Source organism: Rhipicephalus microplus, chromosome 10 (genome assembly GCF_043290135.1).
Source record: "Rhipicephalus microplus isolate Deutch F79 chromosome 10, USDA_Rmic, whole genome shotgun sequence".
NCBI classification, from domain to species: domain Eukaryota; kingdom Metazoa; phylum Arthropoda; class Arachnida; order Ixodida; family Ixodidae; genus Rhipicephalus; species Rhipicephalus microplus.
Genome location: NC_134709.1, coordinates 9,725,499 through 9,740,932, shown reverse-complemented (window position 1 = coordinate 9,740,932; position 15,434 = coordinate 9,725,499). Strand labels below are relative to the sequence as shown.

The following is a 15,434-nucleotide window of genomic DNA, read 5'->3' as shown; positions in this document are numbered from 1 at the left end:
CTTTTTTTGAGTATAATTGGTTCATGATACCGGAACTACTTTTACAGCGTGATACGTCTTTACGATTACGCTGTAAAAGTACTTTTAGTGTTTACAAAGCTACTCTGCATTAAAATATTGCCAATTTACAAAGAACGAAACAAATAATTTTCTCCAGTTCGGAATTGTTAGTGTTAATAAAAACATAATGCTGTCCTCAGAAATAAACAAAACTCGAAAAGAACTATGAATCTATTGAGCTCGGTTTTTGACTTTGAAAGCAGTAATAAGGCAGATTATTACTTCAACTGCTGCAGGAGCTGTATTCAGTTAAATTGCTTCTGGACACAGATACAAGAATTACGACAAAATATTCATCATAAATTCCCGCAATAGTTTCCATTACAAACTTCACGTAGTTTAATACTAAATAGGTCACGTGAAAATTGCATCGTGATGTAAACGCATGGCCAACTACGACGAAGGGTGTGGTTCAGGCGATTGTTTTCAATGATGCCGTGCGAATTCCTATAGATATGCACCAGTGACCAAGCGTGAAGAGAGCTTGTTTCTTACGCTTTTGTCGAAGCGCACGCAGTCAGTTCTATCGTGGCGCATCATGTATCGACCCAGCATCCGGAGGAGTGACCCGTTAAGGCGCCCGACTGCGACCAAAGCCGCATGACCATCCGTCATCCCACCAAGAAAAGGCCTCGACTGCAGTTATGGGTTTTCTTAGGTAAGTTGCGGTTGTCTTGAAACTTGCGCTATACCTGGAAAATAAAATGAGTGGTAGCTTACGCTTCGTGATTCATTTCCATGTTTAATGTTTTTTCGCAGACAGCGCCATCATGCTTAAACCAAGGTCCTGACTTTCCTAAGCTTTTTGTTTGCGAGCACTCCATTTTTCTCACGCTTTGGCTCATGTTAGAATGAAGATGTAACGGGGGAGTTTCGACTCCCTCCCACGCCTAGCCGTGCGTGGCTTTGCCGTGTCCGAGGAAAAGGGGATCCTGGGGGTTGAGCCGACGCTGGGCGATCGGACCGTTAAGGCCCCCCGGCAGAGGCAACACACCCCTTTGGCCCCGGCTTCACGTAAACGGCACCCCTGAGCTGACCCACCCAGGGGAATCGGCAGTCGCCTTTTCTTATCTCTCTCTCCCTACATCTTCGTCTTTATCTCTTACTATTTATCTGTCCTGTCTTCTACTCTCTTCCGTTTACTTCCAAACTTCCTGGCGGCTAGGGTTAACCCTGTGCAAATAGCCTACCTTGGTCTAGGCGCATTGGGTTATAGTGGCGTTGTACGGCTGGCGTCTGCAGGTTTCAGCATTTGTAACCTTGTAGCGTCCCCTCGTTGGGCTCCGTGGTGGGTGGCGCCAACGCTGCTGAACAACAATAAGGAAGACATGCATGGAGCATTCCCACTACTGTCTGATCGTACCGGCTTAAAGCCGGTACGCACCGATGATCTCACCAGAGAAGGATTGGCCACCCTGGGGCAGTATCTGGCCACCCCCTCCCGTAGGCATTCGTCAATTAACTCACGGCCCTCAGTCCCCACCAGCTGCGGAGCAACTGACCACGGCAGCGGTCAGATCTGCAAAGCAGCAGAGGGTGCTAGGAATCTCTGGATACGGACAGGCCACCATTGGAACTTGAACTTAGCAACGTTTAACGTTAGAACGTTATCTAGTGAGGGAAGTCTAGCTGTATTATTCGAGGAGCTAGAAGGCATTAAATGGGATATAATAGGGCTGAGTGAGGTTAGGAGGACAGATGAGGCCTATACTGTGCTACAGAATGGGCACGTCATTTGCTATCGGGGCTTGGCAGACAGAAGAGAACTGGGAGTAGGGTTCCTAATTCACAGAATCATAGCTGGCAACATAGAGGATTTCTATAGCATTAATGAAAGGGTGGTAGGCATTGTAATTAAACTGAATAAAAGATACAAAATGAAGGTGGTACAGGCTTACGCGCCTACATCCAGCCATGATGACGCTTCAGTTGAAAGCTTCTATGAAGACTTGGAATCTGCAATGAGTAAGGTGAAAACACAGTATACTATAGTAATGGGCGACTTTAATGCAAAGGTAGGGAAGAAGCAGGCTGGAGACCAGGCAGTAGGAGATTATGGCATCGGCACTAGAAACGCCAGAGGAGAGCTACTAGTAGAATTCGCAGAACGCAATAATCTGCGTATTTTGAATACCTTCTACCGAAAACGAGAAAACCGCAAGTGGACATGGAGGAGCCCTAATGGCGTAAATAAGAACGAAATAGACTTTATAATGACTGCACACCCAGGAGTCGTGCAGGATGTGGAAGTGGTTGGCAAGGTAAGATGCAGTGACCATAGAATAGTACGGGCTCGAATCCGCCTAGACTTGAAGAAGGAACGACAGAAACTGATACGCAAGAAGCCAATCAATGAGCTAGCACTGAGAGGGAAAGTACAGGAATTCAGAGTGTCACTGCAGAACAGGTACTCTGGTCTTAGCGAGGAAACCAACCTTAGCGTAGATACAATGAATGATAATCTGACGAGTATCATCACGGAGTGTGCAGTGGAAGTTGGAGGCAGGGTAGCTAGACAGGACACCGGCAAGCTTTCCCAGGAAACGAAGAACCTAATTAAGAAGCGTCAAATCATGAAAGTGTCAAGTACAACAGACAAAATAGAACTGGCAGAGCTTTCGAAGCTGATTATTAGACGTAAAGTATGCGATGTAAGAAGGTATAACATGGAGAGAATTGAGCACGCTCTGAAAAACGGAGGAAGCGTCAAAGCAGTGAAGAGGAAACTTGGGATAGGCAAAAGGCGGATGTATGCACTAAGGGACAAAGAAGGCAAATTAACTACCAATATGGATAAGATAGTTAAAATAGCGGAGGAGTTTTACAGAGATCTGTACAGTAGCCGAGACAACCACGACCTTAATACTATAAGAACTAGCAGTAACCTAGACGATACCCCACCGGTAATGATAGAAGAAGTCAGAAAAGCTTTGGAGAGCATGCACAGAGGCAAAGCTGCTGGTGAGGATCAAGTAACACCAGATCTGCTGAAAGATGGAGGACAGATTGTGTTAGAAAAACTAGCCACTCTATTTACGAGGTGTCTCCTGACGGGAAAAGTACCAGAGTCTTGGAAGAACGCTAACATCATCTTAATACATAAGAAAGGAGATGACAAGGACTTAAAGAATTACAGGCCGATCAGCTTGCTCTCCGTAGTATACAAGCTATTTACAAAGGTAATTGCTAGCAGAGTAAAGAAAACATTAGAATTCAATCAACCAAAGGAACAAGCAGGATTTAGAACAGGCTACTTAACAATTGACCACATTCATACTATCAATCAGGTAATAGAGAAATGCTCAGAGTATAACCAACCACTATACATAGCCTTCATAGATTACGAGAAGGCGTTCGATTCAGTAGAAATATCAGCCATCATGCAGACACTGCGGAATCAGGGCGTAGATGAAATATATATAAACATTCTGGAAGAAATCTACAGGGGATCAACTGCTACCATAGTGCTTCATAAAAAAAGCAACAGAATACCAATAAAGAAGGGTGTAAGGCAGGGGGACACAATCTCCCCAATGCTATTCACTGCGTGCTTACAGGACGTTTTCAGAAGCCTAGAATGGGAACAGTTAGGGATAAGAGTTAATGGAGAGTGCCTCAGTAACCTGCGCTTCGCCGATGACATTGCATTGCTGAGTAACTCAGGGGACGAATTGCAACTCATGATTACGGAGTTAGACAAGGAGAGCAGAAAGGTGGGTCTTAAAATTAATCTGCAGAAAACGAAAGTAATGTACAACAACCTCGGAAAGGAGCAGCGCTTTGCGATAGGTAATAGTGCACTTGAAGTTGTAAAAGACTGTCTACTTAGGGCAGGTAATAAGCGCAGAGCCTAACCACGAGATCGAAGTAACCAGAAGAATAAGAATGGGGTGGAGCACATTCGGCAGGCACTCTCAAATTATGACAAGTAGATTGCCACTGTCCCTCAAGAGGAAGGTATATAACAGCTGTATCTTGCCGGTACTTAGCTACGGAGCAGAAACCTGAAGACTCACAAAGAGGGTTCAACTTAAATTGAGGACGACGCAGCGAGCAATGGAAAGAAAAATGGTAGGTGTATCCTTAAGCGACAAGAAGAGAGCAGAGTGGATTAGGGGACAAACGGGAGTTAAGGATATCATAGCTGCAATAAAGAAGAGGAAATGGACATGGGCCGGGCATGTAGCACGTAGACAGGATAACCGCTGGTCATTAAGGGTCACCAACTGGATTCCCAGAGAAGGGAAGCGGGGTAGGGGGAGACAGAAGGTTAGGTGGGCAGATGAGATTAAGAAGTTTGCGGGTATAAATTGGCAACAGCAAGCACAGGACCGGGTTAACTGGCGGAACATGGGAGAGGCCTTTGTCCTGCAGTGGACTTAGTCAGGCTGATGATGTGCACGTGATGAAAATTTTACTTCGTAAATATTTAAATGTTTTGTCGAAAACTTCCTGTGACTGGAAAACTGCAGTCACTTTTTTTTCTTGCCAATTTATTGCAAGTAACCTTGGTTGGTGAAGGCTGAGATAGGCGACTCAGAAGAGACTCAGAACAAACAGTGATGAATATCGTTCAACGATATTTTAACAATAGGCGTGTATATTTATGTCATGTAGCTACGTACACGTTTTTCTTTTCTTAAATACGGTTTTTGTCAATACAGCGTGAGTGTGAGTTCGCTATTATACAGTGTAGCAATCAGTTCACACTCTTAGAAGGTCTTGACCATTAGAAAAATCAGCACACCTGTACATACAAAACATGTCACGGCAAGGGTACACGTTGCTTAGGACATAACCGCAAAATAAGAACCTATAGGTGATATATCCACCAAAGATATGAAATCAGAGCATGTGCTTTAAATTCCAGATTCATCGACTAGGATGCTTTCCAATCCGGCGAATATCGATGACTTTAGAGAATTTTTTTCCGATTCTAAGGAGCACGTGGTATGTTCTAAAAGAAAACATGTGCAGCAACCACTGGCTTAACAACAAAACTGCCAGCCAGGCAGAAAGCAGTGTACATAGCAATTGTTTCTTTTTTGGCTGTACCGATGGTTCTGTTCAAGTAAAATGCAGTTGTTCAGTAGGATGCTGTCGCTGAAAACTTCATCAGTGACATAGAATGACTGAGTGTCAACAAAAGTGATCGTGATGAATCTAACAATGTCGTAGGCAAACATAGACGCAAGTACAACGGCGTCTCCACTAGCTTGGCTAAGGAAAGCCTCATACGTTGCACGCAAACGTGACAATGAACTAAATCTGAAATGACGACGCCCTACGATACAAATGATGTCGAGTTCTCAAACACGACTGGTCACTTTTTGTTTTCGCAAAAGCGTGGAGTCTAGAGGATAAAGAAGATAAAAAAGACGATCCTCTGGTGGAGTAGAAGTCATAGGAAATGTAACACTGTCAGATTGGGAAGTATAAAAAAAGCTGCGTTCGAGTGAATTGGCGCAATGATCAATATGCAGTCATGTGGAAAGAGTGTGGCGTGGAAGACGCTGAGCCAAAGCCCAGTAGATGTTGTCATACAATGAAGAGGTACCCTATGCCACAGGAGGGTCGAAAATTAGAATGAGGCAACACTAGCCAAATGGCTCGCCCACATCTCACAGGACGTTTCAGTATTGAATGCATCGCCATGAAGATAATCGAGTCACCTTAGCGATAGTGCACGAGGCCCTGAGAATGCTGATTCTGTGTGTACTTATGCTCACAAGACTGCTCTATTCTACAGAAGTTTGTACGTAAACTTCACTGAATATCAAGAAACAATACATTGATTGTAATATGTCCCGCTCAAAAAAAAAAGCGATGTTATCTTTGTCACCAACTTGGTTGGGCACGACTACAGTAACATGCACAACCAACACAAACTTTTACTTAAGTGACTTCTCAGTTCACGTATTTTTCCTTCAAAGTACAGTGAGGAAAGAGCGACAAGACGCCATCAACTCTAAAAACGAAGACCGGGCACCCGAGTATGCTTCTATAGAGAAAGTTGTCTTAACAGTATCATAGCAAAAGACAGCCATGAGAAGTATCGTCGCTTTTACGCCTCTCGCAATAAGCCACTGTTTACGACCTGGCAGCTACTTTCACGCGAGTTCAGTGCAGGGTATGAGACTCAATAATAAGACAATTGTGGAATGTTCTCCAGACCGGAAGCATAGACCCTAACGCTATCACGACACCGCCCAGTATCTCGTTTTTACTGAAGCTTCATCGTCTCGTGGTGGCTCTGGCGCGAAGTACTGTCACGTTCACAAACTTGCTCACTGCCTGGCTCAGTGGAGCTGCTTCTGAAAGTAAAAGGCTCTTGTGACCACACCGTCAAAGTACACAACGGAAATTCCCCGAAAAAAAAAATGACCACGACGTAGAAATTCGAGGGATCAAATAATGTGAAAGGCACCCAATTTCTACGCGAATCGAAATAGCGACCAGTATATTGTCAACAAAGCTACAAGAAACGTGTCCTTCGTGTCTCCGAGCAATTTAAAGACTTTTGTTATCCATCTATTATCGCTTTTGTTTTTCAAGGCGTGCTGTGATAGAAGAATCCTTTGTTTCAACTTTGCTCCCTCAAGGTCTCAAGGAGAAGAAAAGAAGACTCCGTGGGGCTATTTTTCTTGCTCGTAAAAATGGGCTAGTGAAAGTCGGCTTCACAGTAAAAGAGAGTTCAGTTTTGGTGAGTCACGTGATTTGTGTGTACTCTGCAGGACTTTGTGTGCCAGCAACCCAACTAGCCTTGTTTGAGGGTTGTTGGCCTCTCACGCAATCCAAATATGCTGACACGTCAACGTCTGCCATTACTTATTTCTCTGGCCTTGGATGGATGACTGGGAACTTCACAACTGTTTTAGAGAACAAAGAAATTAGCCCGATCGTTCGGCAGTAAACAGTAACCGTCGAGCATCTCAAAACATTTTTTTAATGTAGGTTCATGTAGCTCCGACAGTGACGTAATATATATTGCCAAATGTCAGTTCTGAAAAAGCGCAGAGTATAGACATATATATATATATATATATATATATATATATCTGCCATATGTAAAATAGCACTCTCAGAACGATTGGCAGAAGTGATGTGATTTGCACTAATACGACGTATACGACTTCATAAGACCTAGAACTGCCATGCCCTTTTCTCCAGCTGCGGGTAAGCTAATGAAGTTGTAGCAGGTATATAGCTTTCATAATGGAAAGACGGAATCTGGAAGTGAGAAAAAATCCTTGAAAACCAACATTCCTCTGCTTTGGATGTTTTGAAAAGCCCAATTGTCTTCTTCAAGGCCCCAACTGCGACCTCAAGGTTGAAGCCTAGAGAAAAAGACCACTTCTCAACACGTAAGATAGGGTGACACCTGAGGCTGTTTTACAAAGATTTGTCATCGCAGATAGCGTATTTTCACTCCGTAGATAAGAGGCATATGTCTGTAGAATCTTTATTGAAAGTCATTTTTAATACTGCCGCTCACCCTTTGGAGAGAAGTGACGTCGGGTATTCGAAGTTCTATTGCTGACAGTAAACGTGGCTGATTAAGAAAGGCAGAAATGAGGTAACGAACTAGACTTTTTTCAATTTCGCAAGCAACGCGTGGTCTATTTGTAATGAAGTTGTTTATTTGGGGCACGGAGGTATGCGTCTTTTTTTTTAAGGCTGTCGTCGTACGTCAAGATGCACTAGATTTGATAAAAACAAGATTACAGGGCAGTTGCGTTTGCGCATATTGAGATACGTTTCCAATACAGGACGAGATATTCAGTAACAGAAAATAGTCATGCATAATAGAAATAATTCCCACTTATAGTGATTTGATTGATTGATATGTAGGGTTTAACGTCCCAAAACCACCATATGATTATGAGAAACGCCGTAGTGGAGGGCTCCAAAAATTTCGACCACCTGGGGTTCTTTAACGCGCACCCAATCTGAAGTCTGTAAAAAGCGTTCGTGTAGGCTGTTGATTGATATGTGGGATTTAACGTCCCAAAACCACCATATGATTGCACTCAGCGTGCACTCAAATCTGAGCACGTGGGCCTACAACATTTCTGCCTCCATCGGAAAAGCAGCCGCCGTAGCCGGGATTCGAACCAGTGACCTGCGGGTCAGCAGACGAGTACCTTAGCCACTAGACCACCACGCCGGGGCGCCCACTTATAGTGATATAAAAATGGAACTCTTTACCTGTTCACGTCATACAATTGGAAACCTTTAAAAAAGAATTGGAAAACCACTTCTCTTAATAGCTAGTGTTTAAACACTTCTTGCAATTGCGTCGTGAATCCCATGCGTCTTGCACTGTACGTTTTTCTTCTGCATTGTTAGTCTTTTTGTGAATGCCTTGTCATATTTGCCCCTCCTGCATGGGCCAGCATACTGGCCTGCAGTATCCATAAATAAATTAATTTATAAATATATGTATGTACTAAAGCTTGGATGTTGCAGTGTTCCATCTTGTATTCAAGCACAGCGTTTGAAAGCCAAACAACTACATGCACGTAAGAAGCACTAAAGAAGGATTGAAATCTTGGTTGGTTGGCGATCGTACATGAACGTTTTGGTCCTTCTCTCTTTGCTCGCGATGTCATAACGCTTTGTCGGAAATGTTCAAGAAATAATGAACTTCAGCAGGATCAAACTATACCATTATTTGATTATCAAGTACAATTTCACTCTATTTCGTGCTGTAGAACGATGGTAAACTAATGACCAGGCCTAGTGGGAGCTACTTGCGACATAACACTAACAGGAGAAATGCAGAGTGTTCCACCCTCACCACAATGGCTACTGATGGCACCGACTATCGATGACATGTGGAAATGCCCATATATATATATGGGAAAGAAGTGTATACCTAAGGGCTCGTTTTTCCGTGTTTTGACACAATATTAATAAGATCTAACAGACAGTAATGCCAAGGAATGTACAGGGGAAGTTATTAGAACCAATAGAATGTAAATAAGAAGAAAGAAAAGTGGATGAAAAATAACCAGACGTGAGCAGGAATCGAACCTACGACCTTCGAATAACGCGTTCGATGCTCTAACCACTGAGCTATCACAGCGGCCTTCCCTCCATCCACTTTTTTGGGTTTATATGTGAATTTAGAAGTAGGAGTGACAGTCGGTGCCATCTATAAGCCAAACGGCGAGTGTGAAAACGCTCTTATGCGCATGTTTGGCGTCACGTAGCACGTGAACTTATTATGAGCGGGCAGCTGATTAAATGTCCCTCTTATACAACCTAAACACACCAAGTCTGCCAGTACGAGACCCTCGTTAAATGAAATAAGGGAAAGAAGTGTATACCTAAGGGCTCATTTTTCCGCGTTTTGACACAATATTAATGAGATCTAACAGACAGTAATGCCAACGAATGTACAAGGGAAGTTATTAGAACCAATGGAATGTAAATAGGAAGAAAGAAAAGTGGATGAAAAAATAACCAGCCGTGAGCAGGAATCGAACCTACGACCTTTCACACTCGCCGTTTGGCTTATAGATGGCGCTGACTGTCACTCCTACTTCTAAATTCACATATAAACCCCAAAAAGTGGATGGAGGGAAGGCCGCTGTGATAGCTCTGTGGTTAGAGCATCGAACGGGTTATTCGAAGGGCGTAGGTTCGATTCCTGCTCACGGCTGGTTATTTTTTCATCCACTTTTCTTTCTTCTTATTTACATTCCATTGGTTTTAATAACTTCCCCTGTACATTCCTTGGCATTACTGTCTGTTTGATCTCATTAATATTGTGTCAAAACACGGGAAAACGAGCCCCTTAGGTGTACACTTCTTTCCCTTATTTCATTGAACGAGGGTCTCATACTGGCAGGCTTGGTGTGTTTAGGTTGTATAAGAGGGACATTTAATCAGCTGCCCGCTCATAATAAGTTCACGTGCTACGTGACGCCAAACATGCGCATAAGAGTGTTTTCACACTCGCCGTTTGGCTTATAGGGGACACCCGCTCAAGTTTGCCCGGCGACGCCAGCGCTTGCCTTTCCCCTGCCAGAAAAAGCGCACAATAGGAGAGTCTTCCGACCCTTCCGCTCCCCTTGGTTTCCACGCATTTGCGAAGCGCGCGCTGCACGTGAAACGTCCCTCGTTCCGCGATGTCACCCCAACAGAAAAGGGGGAGCTATCGCTGCGTCGTCAACTGTCACAATAGCCGTGCAAACACGAAGGGGTCGACTCCACCAGTGAAATTTTACCGATTCCCAAACCGATGGTACGAAACAGCAGACGACAGGAATGGCTTAAAGCAGTGCGCCGAAGAAAGTAAGTAATCAATTTTTTCATGAAAATATGCAGGCGCACAATGCATTCAAAATAATGGGTGTTAATTCCTGCGTCACCGTTCCTCTAATCTATCGGGTTACTGGGAGATACACGTCCCCATCTTGAGGGTATAAATTTTCAAACCCCGTCTTTAGAGCACTGTTAAAAAATAGCGAATAAATCTTTTATGCTGCTACTATTATTCAATATTGTTAAGGACGTAGTAGTTGAAGCTGTGTAAACATGTGGTATTGGTGATGTGTTGTTATATATCCTTTTATCTACGCAGCGCCGACGGAAGTGTGTGGTTGCCAAAATTTTGGACAATCATTTGTAGCAGACATTTTGTGGGAAACTGCAAAAGCGACTCAAGTCTGCACCAGTCGTATGTACCGACAGTGTTTCCAGCGGCTTACAAGAAACGGGCACCTTACGCGGAAACGGCGCAGAGGTATGATAGGCAGTGAAGCGCATAACTATCTATACATTTTAAAGCATTTTCTGAGGACCCTTGATTTCTGATTTCAAGCTCAGCGTGAATTCGTTCCGCGTATGCACAATTATCAAGTAAAGCGAAAATAGAAGGGATTTGATCAAACATGGCACTTTCACACCGTTACATTTTAAGGGTAAGAATGGAACGCGGTTAGTAACAAACACATTAGTTTTTTTATAGTTTTCGTGCAAAGTATAAATGATTCAAGCAACAGACAATGAAAATCTTTAATCAATAAATTTACATACGCAGCTATCTCCGTGAAGCTTTTGTATGAAGTGTTGCTGTCCACACAGATGGACACAATTGCTAGTTTTTTAATGGGCCATTTTGCCATCGTACATGTTTTTATAGAGTTTAATTTCGTGTGCAGTACTTGTTTTATTTTCTGAATGCAAGGCGTTACTATCAGGATCACGGAAAACCCCTAAACGTATACTCATCTTCAGACTTGTACATTTTATACTTGAAGATGATAAAAAAATTATTATCTGGCGCACTACAGATATGCTCAATGTCGATCACCATACTATATCTGAATAAAAAAAAAAACGGAACGCACTTCGCTCTGACGAGGACGGCGTCGTCTGCTACAATTTGCTTCACATCGGCTACATGGCTGAGCAGACGCTGCCCTTTTAGCAAATTTCTCCAACGAAAAAAATCCTCAATTGCGGCGATCCTCTTAAACGCGGACAGAAGCGTGTACATCGTAACCGCACGCGACGCGAAACTCTCAAAAACACGTGCAGAACGCGTGCAGCGCGCGAGCAAAGAAACGCGTTTTCAAGGCAGGTTGAATGGGACAGCGGAGGGGCGAAGACTCGAGTAACCAGTTTTCTCCCCGCATTGACTGACAGCGCCACGCTCCGCAGCACCTCCCTCGGCGTGGGTCTCCCCTATAGATGGCGCTGACTGTCACTCCTACTTCTAAATTCACATATAAACCCCAAAAAGTGGATGGAGGGAAGGCCGCTGGGATAGCTCAGTGGTTAGAGCATGGAACGCGTTATTCGAAGGTCGTAGGTTCGATTCCTGCTCATGGCTGGTTATTTTTTCATCCACTTTTCTTTCTTCTTATTTACATTCCATTGGTGCTAATACCTTCCCCTGTACATTCCTTGGCATTACTGTCTGTTAGATATCATTAATATTGTGTCAAAACACGGAAAAACGAGCCCTTAGGTATACACTTCTTTTCCTTATTTCATTGAACGAGGGTCTCGTACTGGCAGACTTGGTGTGTTTAGGTTGTATAAGAGGGACATTTAATCAGCTGCCCAATCATAATAAGTTCACGTGCTACGTGACGCCCAGCATGCGCATAAGAGTGTTTTCACACTCGCCGTTTGGCCTATAGATGGCACCGACTGTCACTCCTACTTCTAAATTCACATATAAACCCAAAAAAGTGGATGGAGGGAAGGCCGGTTGGATAGCTCAGTGGTTAGAGAATGGAACGCGTTATTCGAAGGTCGTAGGTTCGATTCCTGCTCATGGCTGGTTATTTTTCATCCACTTTTCTTTCTTCTTATTTACATTCCATTGGTGCTAATAACTTCCCCTGTACATTCCTTGGCATTACTGTCTGTTAGATCTTATATATATATATATATATATATATATATATATATATATATACACGTACGTATGTATGTATGTGTACGTGTGTGTGTGCGTGTGAATGTGCGTGTGTGTGTGTGTGTGTGTGTCCTGTGATGTGAATGGAGGGATGGCCGCCTCTGTAGCTAAGTGGTAGAGCATCAGACAATACTTGAAGGTCGCAGGTTCAGACCCTGTCAGCGCCCGGTTATCTTTTTGTCCACATTTCTCTCTTCACGATTAGATCACGATTATAACAATACTCGTTGACAACATTTTTGACAGCCTTACAGAAACAAAGCGCGTTCGTGCTATATATCGCGCTGGGAATTAGTACTAAAATTTGTAAGTACGTTTTTCATATGACATTGCTGATATAAACGATGCTTTATTGAGTATGAGATTGGAACAGTGGCGGAAAGTCATGTGTAAAATGCAGTTATTGTTTGCTTTGCAGGAATGCCTGCTTTTTCTTTTTCATTTCTTAGATTGTACCCTTTTTCAGCGCACCTGTTTTAGATGCGGAGCATCTAATACTCGAGGCTTGTAGTGCGGCGCCGTCCGCAAGCTTCCTCCTCCTTCTTCCACCATCTGTGCATCCCTTCCTCCTCTACACACCGTGCGCGCTTCACTCCTCCACCATCTGTGCACCCTTCCTCCTCTACACACCGCATGCGCTTCTCCTCTTCACGAACATTCGCTAGCTGTATAATGTAGCGCGCATGCGCCGTCACGCTTCGAGAACATCGGCAGCTGACGCGCGCGCATGCGCCGTCGCGCTTCGAGAACATCGGCAGCTGACGCGCGCGCATGCGCCGTTGCGCTTCTCCCCCTTCTCGAACATTCGACAGCTGACAGTGCATGCGCCGTCGCGCTGTATATATACTCAAGGTCGGCGCTCGCTCGCTCAGTTGCCGCTCGTCGGTTGGTTTGTACGGCGCGTCGACGTCCAAGGTCGCGGTGAAATGAATTCCAACGAATCCACAAACACAATGATCGACGTCCCTTCGACCAGCGCCGCCCTTTCGCATACGTGTGTACGTGTTCACTCATTTAACACCCCCTCCTACAACCACGTTAACCAATTTAGCCATCGACCCAAGTAAGTCGCAATTTAACACCCCATTTCACAACCACGTTAACCAATTTAGCCATCGACCCAAGTAAGTCGCACTTTAACACCCCGTTAACCAATTATATGCTCCGCATCCTCCTCAGTGTTCCCCCGAGGGAAGCTGCGGGCAATTTTTTTTTTCATAGTAAACAGGGCGGCCATGACGTACTGCGTCAGTGTGCGGCCGTAACTGTGGTGTTTAGAAATATGCTGGTAATGTGGCCCTCAGATGTTGACTGAACTATCTAAATGTTTATGCCATTCACATTTTTGTGTATACAATATTTTAAACGTGTTTACGATCAAGCGAGCCAAACTGAAACCAACCAAAAGCTTCCGTACTACTTGCGGAATCATACGATCGTGCGAAACCCCGCTTCCGCTGCATTCACTCCAACTTCCAGATAAGGTGCCACAAGAACAACATAACCTTGTCTGCACTTTTCTTGGCATTATTGTCTGTTACTTCTCATTAATATTGTGTGTAACAAAAAAGCACCGCTTAAAATTATCAAGAAATTATGTGGCACTGGGTGAACAGAGAATTAGGTCAGTGTACGACACCGGTCGCCCATTTGGCAGAGCTAGTCAGGTGTGATCTGCGCTTTGATTGCCGACATCCACGAGAAGAAGCTGCAGACATGGCGCAGATTTCGGAGACATCCGGTCAGTGAATCTGCACGACGCGGAGATGCCATTTTGGTCACAATGACCTGATTTGTTGCTTCACGTGTTTCGCCCCATGTGTGCCATAAAGAGTTATCACGTGAAAAAGAATAAAACTACAAAAATATTGAGATAAAGCAAAGCTGGAAATGTTGCCAAGGCACAGATTCACTTTTCTGCAATACGTCCCAAAATCTAAATTGCCACATCAAACAACATCACCTGTGCCAATAAAAATGAGTGATGGTGCACGCAAACATCCAAACAGCTAATATGAGAGCGTAAAAATTACACACACACACACACACACACGCGCGCGCGCGCGCGAGAGAGAGAGAGAGAGAGAGGGGGCTGTGTTTTGTTAACGCGAAAGCGTTCAGGAGGTCGTTCCGTAGAAATTCTGGTGTCGGCATCGGTGGTAGCATCGTTGCTTGTGAGCGAGAAATGATTTTGTGCTTGACCGAAAAATCTACTTAGATGCAAATAAAATAAATAAAAAATTATGGACCATCGCCACGAAGGGAATCCTTATGGGATGCGAAGCGGCAGCGGTGCGCACGGCCTTAACCCGGTTGAAGCAAGTGCCGACGCGGTAGCTGGAAGAACGGTTTGAGGCGAAACTCAGTGTAGCGTGTACTCGACTGAACGTGTGTGTGAAACGCAAAGACACGGGAGGCGGGTTGGGTTTCGCGTAAGTTTCATCGCAGATAAACCAGCCGGAAGAGCGTTTCCACTTGACGCGAGGTCGAGCCAATGCCTCCATGATTATATATATATATATATATATATATATATATATATATATATATATATATATATATATATATATATATATATTATAAATAAATATATTATAGATAAATATATTATAAAGATATATATATTATAAAGATAAATCATTAGGGGTGCGTTTCATATGCACAACTTCATCCTGCCTATTGGGTGAAAAAAAGTTCTGGTTCAAATAATCTCTTGCACTTAAAAGTGTTCGGGAATGTATCTCTGAGCCATTTCTTCCACCAAAAAGTAAGAAATATTGTGCGCTATTGAATGTGTAGTCGTTCTATAAGAGCGAAATTTGATGACCCAACAAAGTGACAAAATAAATTAGGTAAATTTTATTGATGCTTCCTTTATTTAAACATACACATACATGGTGAATGCATGCGCACGCACTCCCCGTTTAGAACATAC

The 15,434-nt window shown here is 43.8% G+C and overlaps 1 protein-coding gene across 2 annotated transcripts in view; it reads right to left on the bottom strand.

Moving 5' to 3' along the window:
• The window catches only part of LOC119181180 (uncharacterized), a 767,515-nt gene that overhangs the window by 641,003 nt on the left and 111,078 nt on the right, over nucleotides 1-15,434 (bottom strand). The window lies entirely within an intron of this gene.